Source organism: Scleropages formosus, chromosome 20 (genome assembly GCF_900964775.1).
Source record: "Scleropages formosus chromosome 20, fSclFor1.1, whole genome shotgun sequence".
Lineage (NCBI taxonomy): Eukaryota > Metazoa > Chordata > Actinopteri > Osteoglossiformes > Osteoglossidae > Scleropages > Scleropages formosus.
The window spans coordinates 22227468-22241148 of NC_041825.1; positions in this window are offsets into that span (position 1 = coordinate 22227468).

The following is a 13681-nucleotide window of genomic DNA, read 5'->3' on the forward strand; positions in this document are numbered from 1 at the left end:
AGCATTTCAATGCCCAGTTTACCCAGTGTAACTATGCAAATGACAAATAAATGACTCTGACTCTGTAGATACCTGGGAGCAGTTCCATTGGTGGTTTTGTAGGCCATAACCAGAGTCTTGAATTTTATCTGGACAGCTATAGGAAGCCAATGCAGAGAAATGAGTAGGGGAGATACATTGGAACGCTTTGGCAAGTCAAACACAACTCGTGCAGCAGTGTTCTGTATCAGATGTAGAGGTTTGATGGCAGTAGCGGGAAGACCAGACAGGAGAGAGTTGCAGTAGTCCAGACGGGAAGTCACCATGGCTTGGACAAGTAGTTGGGCAGAGTCAGTTGTGAGGTAAGGACGGATCCTCAGGATATTATGCAGGATGTATCTGCAGGTCCAGGTTGTGGCTTCGATGTGCTGAGAGAGATAAATAGACTTGAGTCAATGTCACTCCCAGACTCTTAGCCGAGGAGGTAGGCAAGATGAGTGAGTTGTCCAGTTTGATCGATAGATCGTGACAGAAGGACGGTCCAGCTGGGAGGTGAAGGATGTGTTATGCACTGCATTGTTTTTACATAATTTTTAAACGTTAAAGTCAATGTCACATTGTTAAATCTTTCAGATTACTGCTTTAGCATGACTTTAGTATGTTTATTGCCTTTCTTTCTTGTGAGTTATTCCTTAGCTCACCAATATTGCCCTTTCTATTAATGTGCAATATATTTCCTGAGGCTCTACTTTTTACTCTGGGGACAGACATCTCCACATAAGACATTGTTGGACCTGCATGACTTTGACCTGCAGAAAGTGTCTTGTCAGTGACTACTAGATAGATGACCACTATGGACGACAACTCTTAAGTTCATAGATGCAGACAAATTTGTATCTAACTCAATTTTAGAAAATCTGGGAATGCACTGAAGGTGTGAGTCCTACCAGACCTGTTTGGAGACTCCTCAACAGTTTGGGCTCAGTTTCAGACCTTGATCTTGAAAACTGCGCTGTCTGTGATTTCACTTTTGTTGCTGAAATATGTTCCAGATTCAATAGATTTCAGATGATGTACGTTTTACTTTTGTGTTCCATCCAGCTTCTGCTTTTTTTTTTCTTTATAGAAAGTTTGGTGCCCTGCGCAGTGCTTCTGGTTTATATTACATTTACATTTATTTATTTAGCAGACACTTTTCTCCAAAGCAACTTACAGTGACCATTTGTGGTAAGAATAAAGTTTTCTGGTGGCACCGGTGGCATCGATCCCTGCTCTGTCTGTGTACAGTTTGCATGTTCTCCCTGTGTCTGCGTGGGTTTCCTCCCACAGTCCAAAGACATGCTGTTCAGGTTCACCCACAGCGTGTGAGTGACAGAGAGATTGTTTTCCCCTGATGTATGGATGAGTGACCCAGTGTAAGTAATGTATCTAGTAGTGTAAGTCACCTTGGTGAATAAGCTGTAGGCTGATAACACTACACAAACTTTCTTGGAAAACGGGGTGTGGTGGTGTGGCAGGTCCACACCCATTTCCTGCTGTGTGGTGGGTCTGGGGTTCGAGCCCTGCTTGCTGTTCCTTGCGACAGACTGGTGTCCTATCCTGGGTGTGTCCTCTCCCCCTTCGATCCTGCACCCTGTGTTGCCGGGTTCCGGCTAGCTGCAACCCCACTCAGGACAAGCGCTTGTTGCTGATGGATGCATGGAGTTCATTGGAAGTCGCTTTCGAGAAAGGTGTCTGCTAAATAAATAAATGACCATGGCATAAAGGCCTCTTGCAGGAGAAACTCTCTGTTTAAAACCTATGTTACTGGAATAATAACAGATAAAAGCGTATTGTGTTATTTTTAAGCGTGTTATTTTTTTAATCACACAGAACACTGCATGTGCACATTTTTTAGATTCATACATGCATGCACAAATGTGCATAATCTGTGTGCAGGGGTTCAGTTTGTTGCACACTACATTATCTGCACTTGGCTAACTCATATCAGGGAAACCACCTGGCTAGGACTTGGTATGCAGTCTCTGTAATATTCCTAATATGGGTCTAGGTTTGTGTGAATAGGCTTTGTATTTCTGAAAATTTTGTTTTGGGAACCCAATTTTATTCTGGGACAAAGCTGTTAAAGTGCTAACCAATTTGCACTTTATTGGTCCATTGATCCATTTACTCTGGAGTCCTTCCCATGATCATGTTCTACCATGGAGCTAAACAGCATAAAAAGTACAGTTCACACAGTCATATACCCCTCTCTGTAGATGGAAGTTCTTTGCATCACAGCCCCTCAAAATCTATAAACCCTCTTTACTCACACTGGCATTCAAACCCACCCCTCCGACCCAACACATACCACTCCACCTAACAAGTCTGTTTGGTTAGCAATGAGAACAGATGCTGACACGCTCCCCCAGTGTGTGATAAGAGCTCGGGGATTCCTATGTCCAGCTGTGATAAAAGTGCATTCCTTCCCCAGTTTGTTTTTTGGTACGTCACAGTGTCCCCCCACTTCACTCATTCCCAGTGTTGGTTTATACGTATCTTATGTGTGATTTTTTGATCTTGCAGGTCAACCAGGTGCCATATTTTGGGTGACCTCTTCATGGTCTTCCTGTTTACCTGCATCAGTAAGTATGCAATTGAGGTGAGGGAGATTTATAACCATCTGAGACAAAAGAGACCATTTTTATTTGCTTTTTAACACACACACTGACTGAAACTGCTTGTCCCGAGTGGGGTCGCGGTGATCCGGAGCCCAACTCATCAACACAAGGTGCAAGGCTGGAGGGGGAGGGGACACATCCAGGACAGGATGCCAGTCCGTCACAAGGCCCCCCAAGCAGGACTCGAACCCCGGCCCCACCAGAGAGCAGGCACAGGCCAAACCTGCTGCACCGCTGCACCCCACTCTGCTTGTTAAATAATATTTAATTTGCGCAGAGGTCTGGGGATAGTTCATACCTTGTGAAAAAAAGGACAATTGTTTCCATAAAGCTGAACACATCTACAAAAAAGTGCATTGCAGAAATTGGCTCATTCATATGAATGAGTTGCATTGAATGAAGCCTTTGTGTCTGGAGTGGAATCCCTCAACACTTAATTTTGTGCCACAGGTGAATTATCCTCCCCTCTCTGATGCAACATCATTTGTGTACCGGTGGATCATGGTGTAACGGGGCTCCTTTCTACTGACAGAAATAGTTGGCATCCCACTCTGGGACCGTAAATGCGTGTGGGTGTTTTTTTTCAGTCTTCCCAGGCAGCTTTTACCCCGGATGCAGAGGAGGAAGGAGAAGTCAAAGTTCAGTCCACATTTGCACTCTGCTTGGCTTTGGCAAACTGCTCCTGTAATGAGATCCAGACCTACATTTTTCTTGAGCCTCTGAGAAAGTGGGCCACCGATGTCATCTGGGCCCTCCAGCACCGGGCTATCTTTAATGAGAAAGAGCATGAAGACGGGATGTTGATTCTTCCTTTGTCTCTGTCGTTCTTGCTAAATCCTGCCTTGTCTCAACATCGTGTTTCCTCCTTAGGTAACAGGGCTTTCCATGGAGTGACACTGTATTTTTGTGTCTGGGATGGAAAACTGAGAGCAACAATGTGAAGCAGAGCCATGCAAATAGTAGCAAGGAGAATGATGTGAAAGTATGCATTCTGTGTTTCAGAAAGTAAATGTTCCGTTGAATGCCCCTCATGTGTAAGATTTAAACCAATCAGATACGCATCTAAAAATCTGGAGCTCAGAAAAAACTAGATGAAGGTATGTTATGAAATTCGGCCTTCTTTATCTTAGACTCAGATAAAACCGAATAAAGAAGGTTTGGCCTTTTCTAACTTTGTTGCAGTGGTTTATTTACTTGTTTTGGAAGAGTTGCTCAAGTGTTTTCACATGAACGTGGGCGTATTTAGTTTTAGACACTTTGCGTAACACTGAATGATGATAACCAAATTCGTAGTTTGTGTGTACCTTGCATCGCCAAGGACCCTAAAGGGCTTTTGTCAACAACTGATTCCCAAGTAAAACAACTGCAGTGAATAATTTCTTTCATTTCACAATGCTTTAAAGATGAGCCATATATAAAAGCGGTGTTGCAAGGGCTACTCCCTTTGGCTGTGTACCTCTATGGAAGGAAAAAGGTTTATTAATGCAGGGAAACTGGAGCAGGTGTGGTCCTTAAGGGAGCTTGGATGCTGCGGCAGATGATGGACTGGAAAATGTACTTTGGGCCTCTATGTTCTCATTGCATAAACTGCTGCTGTTTTATAATGTGTAAAGGCTGAACTGGACAGCAATCATTTATTAACTTCAATTATTCATTGCACAGACAAAGAGTGCCATTTTAAAAGTGCGTTTGGTTTCGAAAGGGGTGTAGCATAAGGCCATGATTCAGCATGGTACATGTTATAGCCAACTTGCTTTCAAGGACTGGAAATTCTTGATGGAAATCAGTGGTCACTGTTTGTTGTTGCTGGGCATTCTACAAACATTTCATTACAGCGTAGAAAATTAAACTGGCACACACATTGCAGAGTTTATTCCTTAATATGGCCAGCTGTGATGCTGTCACGCCCATGTGCCAAACAGCCTCATCTGTCTCGAATCAGAGCAGCAGGGTATAAAAGAAGTTGAGCCTGCACACCTGGTTGCAGAACCTCATCGAGAAAAATGCTTCTCCAGTGTATGGAACAGAACCTCAGCTACCTCCTCGGTCTTTGCCCCTCGTCACTTGATCTCAGCGTCCACGGCTCCCGATCTCCTGCTTTGCCTATTTGACATCGACTCCAGTCCCCCTAGTACAATGTCCGTGCCTCGATCGACCCACACCTGTCCCCGACTACGTCTCTTGATTGATCCTTGTTGTGCTCACAATAAACAAACCCGCACTTGGGTCCTCACCGAGCCCTCGGTCTCCGCCTCCGTCATTGACAGATGCCCAGCTGAGCATTCCTAGGTCATAGCTTAACTTCAGTTTAAGGAAATCCAATTTCCCATGTAGCTGGACTCTGATTTAGATGTCTGCTACAATTTTGATTGAGCCTGGTGTCAAAATGGCAGTTAGTGTCAATCTCCGAAATGGTAAAAATTCCCAAATAGATGCCTTAGGTCGACTCCTTATCAGAAAAGCCTTATTAATTTGAGGTAGCCCACTGAATTAGAAGGCAAAGAGTCTTGGGTAATAAAAGCCATCTTAAGGCTTGCTCAGATGGTGGAATTAGTTGAAGTGATTTGATTCTGATCAGGAAAATGACTCACCAATAAACCAATTAATTACTTTACCTTGAAATCCCCCTCTTTTGTGGCTGGCGCCATCTATCACTTTTTTTTCCAAAAGTTTCTGGAATCCATCACCATTTCCAGCAGTCTGACCTGCTGCCGTGAAGAACTGCTGCCAGAATAGAACATTTGCCTTGGAGTGTGAAGACCTTACAACAGCGTCATGCTGCTGGTCTCAAGACCCATAGAGCGCAAGCTGAGTCTTCTTACTCTTCCACCCTATACAGTAAAAGTTATTGGTTGACTGTTGGAATGAAAATCAAGTGTAAAAATGATGGTGCAGACAAGTACAGTAGTAGGTACAGGCCTTTCGTTTTTTATTTTTATTTGTAGCAGACCTTTCTACATCCCTGTTCAATGACAACATGACATCAACTCTATCGTACAATGCCATCGATGCATAGTTCAGCTTGAAACTGCAAAATGTGAAATACATACATTTAATTTCCAAGCTGTCTGTCCACCTTTTTGCGCTATTACTGTGGATTTTGAATTACTGATACAGGTATGTTGCACGAACAGGAAGAGGAATTGAACCAAAACCCATCCAGGACAACAGTCATAGAGAACTGAATGCGTTTGCTACCTGAAATATTTTCATTTCACCTTTAGTTTCTAAAGAACTTTTGCTTTGAGACAGCAATACTTACTTTTTCATTGCCTTATTTAATTTTTTAGAGTTGCAAAAAGTTGATCTCTTATAGGTCTTCTGAAGGAACATGTAGACAGCAGACCGTAGTTTCGTTCAAACCATTTTACTGTTGTAAAACAAGAAAAAAAACAAGAAACCACACGAGTGGTGGCATTCAGCTGCTGCGAGGCATCTCCTTGATGTGTTTTTCAGTGCTAGCAGTCTAAAATGTCTCTATGTGGTAAATCAGCAAGACAAGTCATAAGTAGCTCCTTTGTATAGTTTCCCACTGAGTCACTAATTAACTTTCTCATGTGCAACAACTTGCATCTCATTTATATTCACATTTACATTTACATGTATTCATTTAGCGACGCTTTTCTCCAAAGCGACGTACATCTCATAGAAAATACAATGTGTGCATTACATTAGGAGGAAGAGAGACATAGCTACAGATGTGTGACTCTTAAGTACAGTTAGTTTCCTTCGTCATATGCACAGACGTTCATCACACAAGTAGCTGCATAAAACTTTACCAGAATATCGCTGATTCCTAATCACCTTCCGAGTAGTTTTTTTTTTTTTTAGATACATATGAACATTTATGTTATATTACAGGAGTGGCTCTGTAAAGGTGTCACGCCCCCGGGAAGGAGCCAAGCAACAACACCTGTGCCCACTCAGCAAGCCTGGGGAGAAAAAGGCTCGATTCTTGCAATCGCCTCGTGCCCTTGCCATCTCAGCGTCCTTGCCCTTTGTGCCTTGCCTGTTTTCCTGTTCCTGACCTTTGCCCGTTCTTCCCGACCACGACTTGGATTACCCGGATTGTGATGTTCGCGCCCAGAAGACCTTCGCCTGTCCCCGACTCTGATTTCGCCTTGCCCCTAGAACCTGGTTACTTGAATAAAGCTCACCCGCACTTGGGTCCTCTACTTACCTGTCTTCAGTGCTTGTCCCTGACAAAAGGACTGATTCGACCACGATCATGAACAGTTAAACCTTACGTGAACTTAAGAGATCATGGGCAAAGTCAGTCTGGAAGAGATGAGTTTTAAGACCCTTTTTAAATGTGGACAGAGATTCAGCAGTTCTGAGCGAGAGAGGGCGGTTGTTCCACTACCACGGAGCCAGAACCGAGAACCTCCATACTTTACTATAATAAAAACTACAAATAATTTAAAAGTAAAACTAAACTACTATATCTCACAATAATATCCTCAGATGCAGTCTAAGAAGTGCATTTGGGGGCTTGTGGCCAGTTCGGCACCAAAGTAGTGAATTCAACACACATTAGTTTGTGTTGAATTCATTACTGCGGCTCAGGCCAAGAGCACCAAAGCACGGGCTGGTTAAGTTCACTGTCTTCAGATGGAAAAATGGTCAGCAGGTGAGTTTCAACAAGGAAAGAGGAGCTCCAGTTACCTGCAGTGTTGGAATGGACTGAAGTGGTGTGTTATTCTATACTTCAATTTATCCTGTTTATTTTTGTGGTTAAAAGGGCAGTTCTTCAGCAGAACTTCTGAGTTCTTGTTTGTTGAGGAAACAGTGAGGAACTGCTTGAAACCAGAGCTTCTGCTTACTTCCCCTTCAGCCCCAAAAATGATCGTTGTTCCTTTTGTTTATATGGAGATCTTAATGGAGTAGGTTAAGTGTATTTCTCACAGATACTACAGCAAGACCACCCTGGGGCTTCAGCTGGCAACGTTCAGGTTACAATTGTATGTTCTTAAGTCCTGCTCTGTATAGCTTATGTGTTCCTTTCTGGCTTTAGCTCAGTATTATTTTTAAAATATGAACATGGGTCATTACTGCCGTCTGACATTTTTAGATTGCTGTTGGAACAGTTTATTCTTGGAAGGAGATAAGGTTATTGTTCCCTCCAGCACCCCACACTGGCCTCTTCTTGATGATGGAATTTTCTTCCAGTGCTCATAGTAACAGAAACCACACTGTGTTTGAAACAAATACTGAGCTGAGGAACCACTGACTGTAAGACCCAGATAGTGGTTTCCTCTAATTTTTGGCCCAGCATTCAGAAATGGAACTGCAACTATGCATGAATTTTGTTTTCCTTCAGTATAAACCTATACAGGAAGATGTATGCAAGGCAAGCTGGGAAGGGGTAAGTCTGATTTCCTTTGACTCCAGAGTGGACGAGGTTGATCTTCAGTTAGATGTACTGAGGTATTAATTTGGTTCGTGGCTCCATGTGTTCCCTCCATAAGCAGTCCAAAAAGTGAAGCAAAGCTACCCCACCCTTCATCAGTGTGTTGGGAATATGAGGAGAGGTTCATTGGTGCCAAAGGCGCCAGCAGATCTCTGCAAACTCTCACTCATGTCATTGCCAGAAGACCAGGAAGGAGTAAAACTTGTCAGTCCTATTAGACTCAAATTTCTGGATGTTTAGACTGAAACTTTTAATATTAAAATGAATCACTTTGACAAGAAGGGGGACTGACTGCAGACATCACTGAACACTCATAGGGTCCCAGTTTGAAACCCACACAACCTCCTTCTTTTACTTTGTAAAAGCAACAGCTGTGTTCTCACATAACATTTATAGACATGTTGAATGGGAATGTTGGATTTCTAATGCTTAATAATCCAACAAAGGGCATACAGTGATGATTACCAGAAAAATCTCTCCTACACTGTTTACAGGACTTGTTGAGTTTTCCATCAAATGAAGCAGCTTTGTCTTTACATTTATTTTTACTCCCTGTATCAAGGACTGGACAGGGTAGGGAGAGACATGCTTTCAGTCTGATTATGTTCCAATGAACAATAATAATTACTGCTTTTTTTGCATGTACTGGTCTGCTGACTGTGGGTAAAAATGTTGGTTTCTGAACAAACACACACGGGCTTCTGGTGCCAGTGCCTTTAGTGCTGTGGGTTACAGCTGTTTGCTGCATGACAGGAAGCTGAGCCCCCCGGCACATAGCTGCTGTCACGCTTCCTCAGAATAGCAGCGTTCGTGAAGCCATGTTCACTTACGAGAAGCTCTCTGAAGATATCAGAGAAGCCATCTTTCCAGGGTTCGTCTGTAAGAGTCTGTGAAATGTATTCACTATCATGTCAAGGTAAATGAAATGGCCTGATGCCTTGGTAAAGGGAGTTTTAACGTGGACCGTTACGCATGGGCACATTATTTGCTTGTTTACATTTACATGTATTCATTTAGCAGATGCTTTTCTCCAAAGCGACATACATCTCATAGAAAATACAAAGTGTTCATTACATTAACAGGAAGAGAGAGACATAGATGCAGACGCGTTATTATGAAGTAGAGTTAGTTACTTTCCGCCATATGAACCAATGTTCATCACACCAGTAACTGCATAAAACTTCATCCGAATATCCACGATTCCTAATCACGATCCTAATATTTTTTGTTTTAAACATGTACATTACACTAGAAGCGGCATGGACGTTTATCTGATGTTCAGCAGTTATTATCTCAAAGTTATAGAGCATGAACATAAGGTATCGTGGGAGAAGTGAGTTCGTAGGAGGTCATTGGGTTTGTAAACTTAGCAGGTGTCTGGTATGGTGGTGCAGGTTTTCCTCTTGAAACTAAATGACATGCTAAGAAGGGCAGTCGCTCTGTGCTCGGTGCTATGCCATTTACCTCTTCCCCCTCATGAGTGGCATGTGGTTACCTTTGAGTCATAGTATGGCCTGGGGCTGAAGCGGAGGCTTAACTCATAGCAAAATCATTTTCTTTGCCTCACTGCAGTCACGTTCCAAGCCCAGTGTTCTCAGTCAATTTGAGTGTTTTTTTACCTCTCAACCTTTGTCTAATTTTCCATCCTACTTGCATACTGACAGGTTTGTGAAAACTGGCAAAGTGAGAGAAACGGAAGGGCCTCTGCATGCCTGTACAGGTCTTTCTGTTGCTGAGCGCAAAACTCTTTTCCTACTCACCACAACTACGTGTGGTACAGACAACCCTATTTTAGCAGATGTGTTTTTGTGGTCAGCTCAGCCGGTTTTGAATAGGTTGGTTTCCTCATCCGTGCAGGTCGAACGATGTGAGAGTAAAACCCCTTGTGGTGTGAGCCTACTGGAGTCCTTCCTCATCACTTATTGGTGTGGCCGTGTAGCATATGGCCTCCTGTGGTGAGTCATTGACAGCTTCAACCATAATCTGCTGTACTGATTAGGAGCACATACATATAACCAAGAAAAAATGATGAGATGCTTCGGATGAAAACATTGGCTAGCTGTTGCCCCACTGTTTATAACTTAGAAGTAGTAATAGGAAAGATGCAAGCAGAGCACCACAGGAGCAGTGATTTTCTTAAAACACTGAACAGTTAAATACAGTGGGTTATTCTGTAGCTACAATGTTACATTTTTCAATATGTAACCATAATCCTTCTATGTTGTTGACAAGTACTTCTTTTGGAGATCCCAAAGCCTTAATAATTATAACAATATTATATCATAATGATCATTCTTACAGTATTTCTTTTTTAATATCAACAACACCGCTCACTTCCTGCACTTACCCATTGATTATAAGATCTCAGCTGGCATTCTGCTAAATGTCCTGACCGAACGCATGTGAAACAGATAAACAGCGCACTCAAAAACGGGGCTGTCCTGCTTCATCTTGATATGAGACTCTTGCTCTGTTGTGCCAACCGAAATGAGAATCACTAAAGGTAAATACAGAGCTAACCACTAAAATCTGTGAGAGATAAGCGTTAGGGGCCGACTGGCCTAGACTAACCATCTGTTTAATGCCGAGTTCAGCCCTGCTCTGACAAGATGGCTTGTGGGTGCCAAGAGCTACCTTCATTTATCTGATGCTTTTCTCCAAAGCAACTTACAATTATTTACTCATTTATACAGCTGGGTAATTTTGCTGGAGCAATTTAGAGTAAGTGCCTTGCTCAAGGGTACTACAGCCCATGGTGAGGCTTGAACCTGTGGGTCTAAAGGCAACAACTCTAAACACTACGCTACCAGCTGTCCCCTCACCTGGTCTAAAAACAAAACAGTTTAATATCTCAACAGTTCTAACCTCCAGGAGCCCACCTAAATTAGTAGACTGGATTTGTTGCAATGCTGGAAATGGCAGTTCTCATAAAGGCATTAGAGAACTAATATCAATGTTTCCTGCATTTTTTTCAGAATGTTACACAATGTATAAATCACACATTGATCTAATAACAAGTAAATCTAATAACATTGATCTAGGAACAATATCTAATAATGGCTCAAATTGGTTGTGACAAACCCTTAGAGGGTTACAGGAGAATGTGTGGAATAGTGAGAGTGGGAATGTCCTTAGCTAATGTCACAGGGAGTGTAAAGAAATGCGTGAGTCACACCTGAAAAACATGAATAACAGTTTGTCATTGTAAAGGAACAAGAAGCAAAGGTGCCATGGTGCTACATGGGGACTCCGGTTCTGCACAACACTCAAGGTTTGGTATGGAGTTGAGAGCCGTGAGAGTGCTACTGGCTGAGAAGTAAGAGCATTACAGGGTGAAAGGTGAGTATGATAAAGCCTGAGGTATAAGAACTGTAGGCCCTGATGCAGGATTTGAAAGATGTGCAGAGTTATGCCTGTCAAGGTTGTTTGGATTTGTGCAGGACTGATTTAGAGAACAAATCCCAGAAGCTTCCCGGGTGAAGGAAGACATGATGGAACTGGTGATGTGTGCTATGAGGAATTTCTGCCCACTCATCCCAAATCATTCCCAGCTGCTGGGTTGACACAACGGCAGCTGGGTAGGATGGATGGTTGCATGGCCCCTGTATATCCCAACCAAAGGGGGATGTCACTTTCTTTCCTTTGGAAGCCACCTGTCGATCATACTGCACAGGACACGGAAACAGTGACATAACTGATTGACAGAATTCTTGGGCTGAGAAAACCAGTTTATCTCCTTTCCTGAATTTCGCTGGAATCAATAGGTTACTGAGCTCAACAGAAAATCCAGCTGGATCATGTTTTAATAGCCCTGCCACAGAGCAGGTTAAAGGTATAAACAAAAAGAGAGTGATAGGATAGTGCACGCTATTGTCTTACTGCAAATTAATTTTACCAGTCACATCAAGGTGTCACTCCTGGGAGTAGTTCATGAACTGCTAAATAGTGTCCTTGTCATCTTGTGGAACAGGATACTGAAGCCCTTTGCTCCAAGAGCAGATGAGGAGCAGGGCAAAAAATTGAGAGATGACATATTAAAGAATAAGACACAGAGAGGAGCATAATTACAATAGACCTGCAGCTAAAACCTATGATTTGCTGGCTGGGGTCTCAGCAGAAATAGTTTACCCACTTTTTACATGTGTACCTTCTTGCACTGAAGAAAACAACTAATTGACAAAGACAAGAAACACTTCCATGCTCAACCAAATGACAATTGCTAGGGAACCAAGAGAGTATCTCATACCCACCCTGCTGCAAGGATTAAAGTTGTACTCAATGAAGTGACTTTCTTTGACAGGCTTCGTCTTTCCATTTGGAAGCTGCAACTTGTACTGAAGGCCTGACTTTATTTGAGGTAATACAATAGAATAATGTATAATTTATACAAGCAATGTAAAATGTCAGTAAAAGGTATGACCACTGAACACATAATCTAAAATGAAGATACCTGTATTTAAATCAGTGTAAATACTGCATTTTTTATCCCCTTACCTTCTTAAATGGTCCAGTTATAGACTTTGTAAAGTACTGTGTCTTGTCCAAGTGAATTCCTCACCTCTTACATAAAGTTGTCACGCCCCCGACTGTGTGGCCAACAACCGCACCTGCAGGAGATTAAGGACGACGGGTATAAAAGCAGCAGCCTGGAAACACCTGGTTGCGGAACCTCACCGTTAGGAAGATACAACTCGCTCCTCGCTCCTCGCTCCTCGCCCCACGACCTGTTTCCCTTGTTTGCTCCTCCTTCTCTTCCCCCCGTTCCTCACCTCTCCCCTCCTTGTCCCAGTACCCTTGTCTCGGATGATCCTCAGCTTCTCGACCCATGGCTTTGCTCCACCGACCATGGTTCTGTGTTACTCCCCAGACAAATTCTGCAGATCACTTGACCCTTGCTTGTCCCCGACCAGGCACAGCACTTGCGATTGAGTCCGTCGAATCCATCTTCCAAACATGACAAAAGTTCAGATTATACAAAGATGTTTCTTATCGCCAAATGTAAATGAAATCCTTTTCTTGGAACAAAGAAACATGCACTAAGTTACAAAGAGTAAGAAGTGTTTCTGACAGTAAGAGAAAGGAAATGCAGTTAGTGGTGCCTCGGACTCAACCTTTGTGCTATGGGACAGCTGGTTGCACAGTAGTTGGAGCCGCTGTCTTTAGACCCCAGGAGGCAGGTTCAAATTCCTCCTTTAGCTGTAGTATCCTTGAGCAAGATACCCTCAATTTCTCCAGTAAAGTTATCCAACTATAAATGGGTAAGTAGTTGTAGGTAGCTTACCACTGTAAGTTGCTTTGGAGAAAAAATCAAGTAAATGGAAATGAAAGCTTTGCATACAGCTGATACGTATGACAGGATGCTATTTTTTTCCTGAATATTAAGCACTTTGGGTTTCAAAAAGTCTTTAGTGCAGTTTAACTAATACCAAATGTTTTAGAACCTGGAGAAGGAAGGAAAAATGTATTATACACACATGCAGACATTGACTAAAACCGCTTGTCCCGAGCGGGTCGCGGTGAGCCGGAGCCTAACCCGCCCCAGATGTATTATAATAAAACTTTATTTTGAAGCATTTTATGTGATGGATGTGATGGCATACCAGTGAGGAATGGCTCTTGTGAGATTAAACTG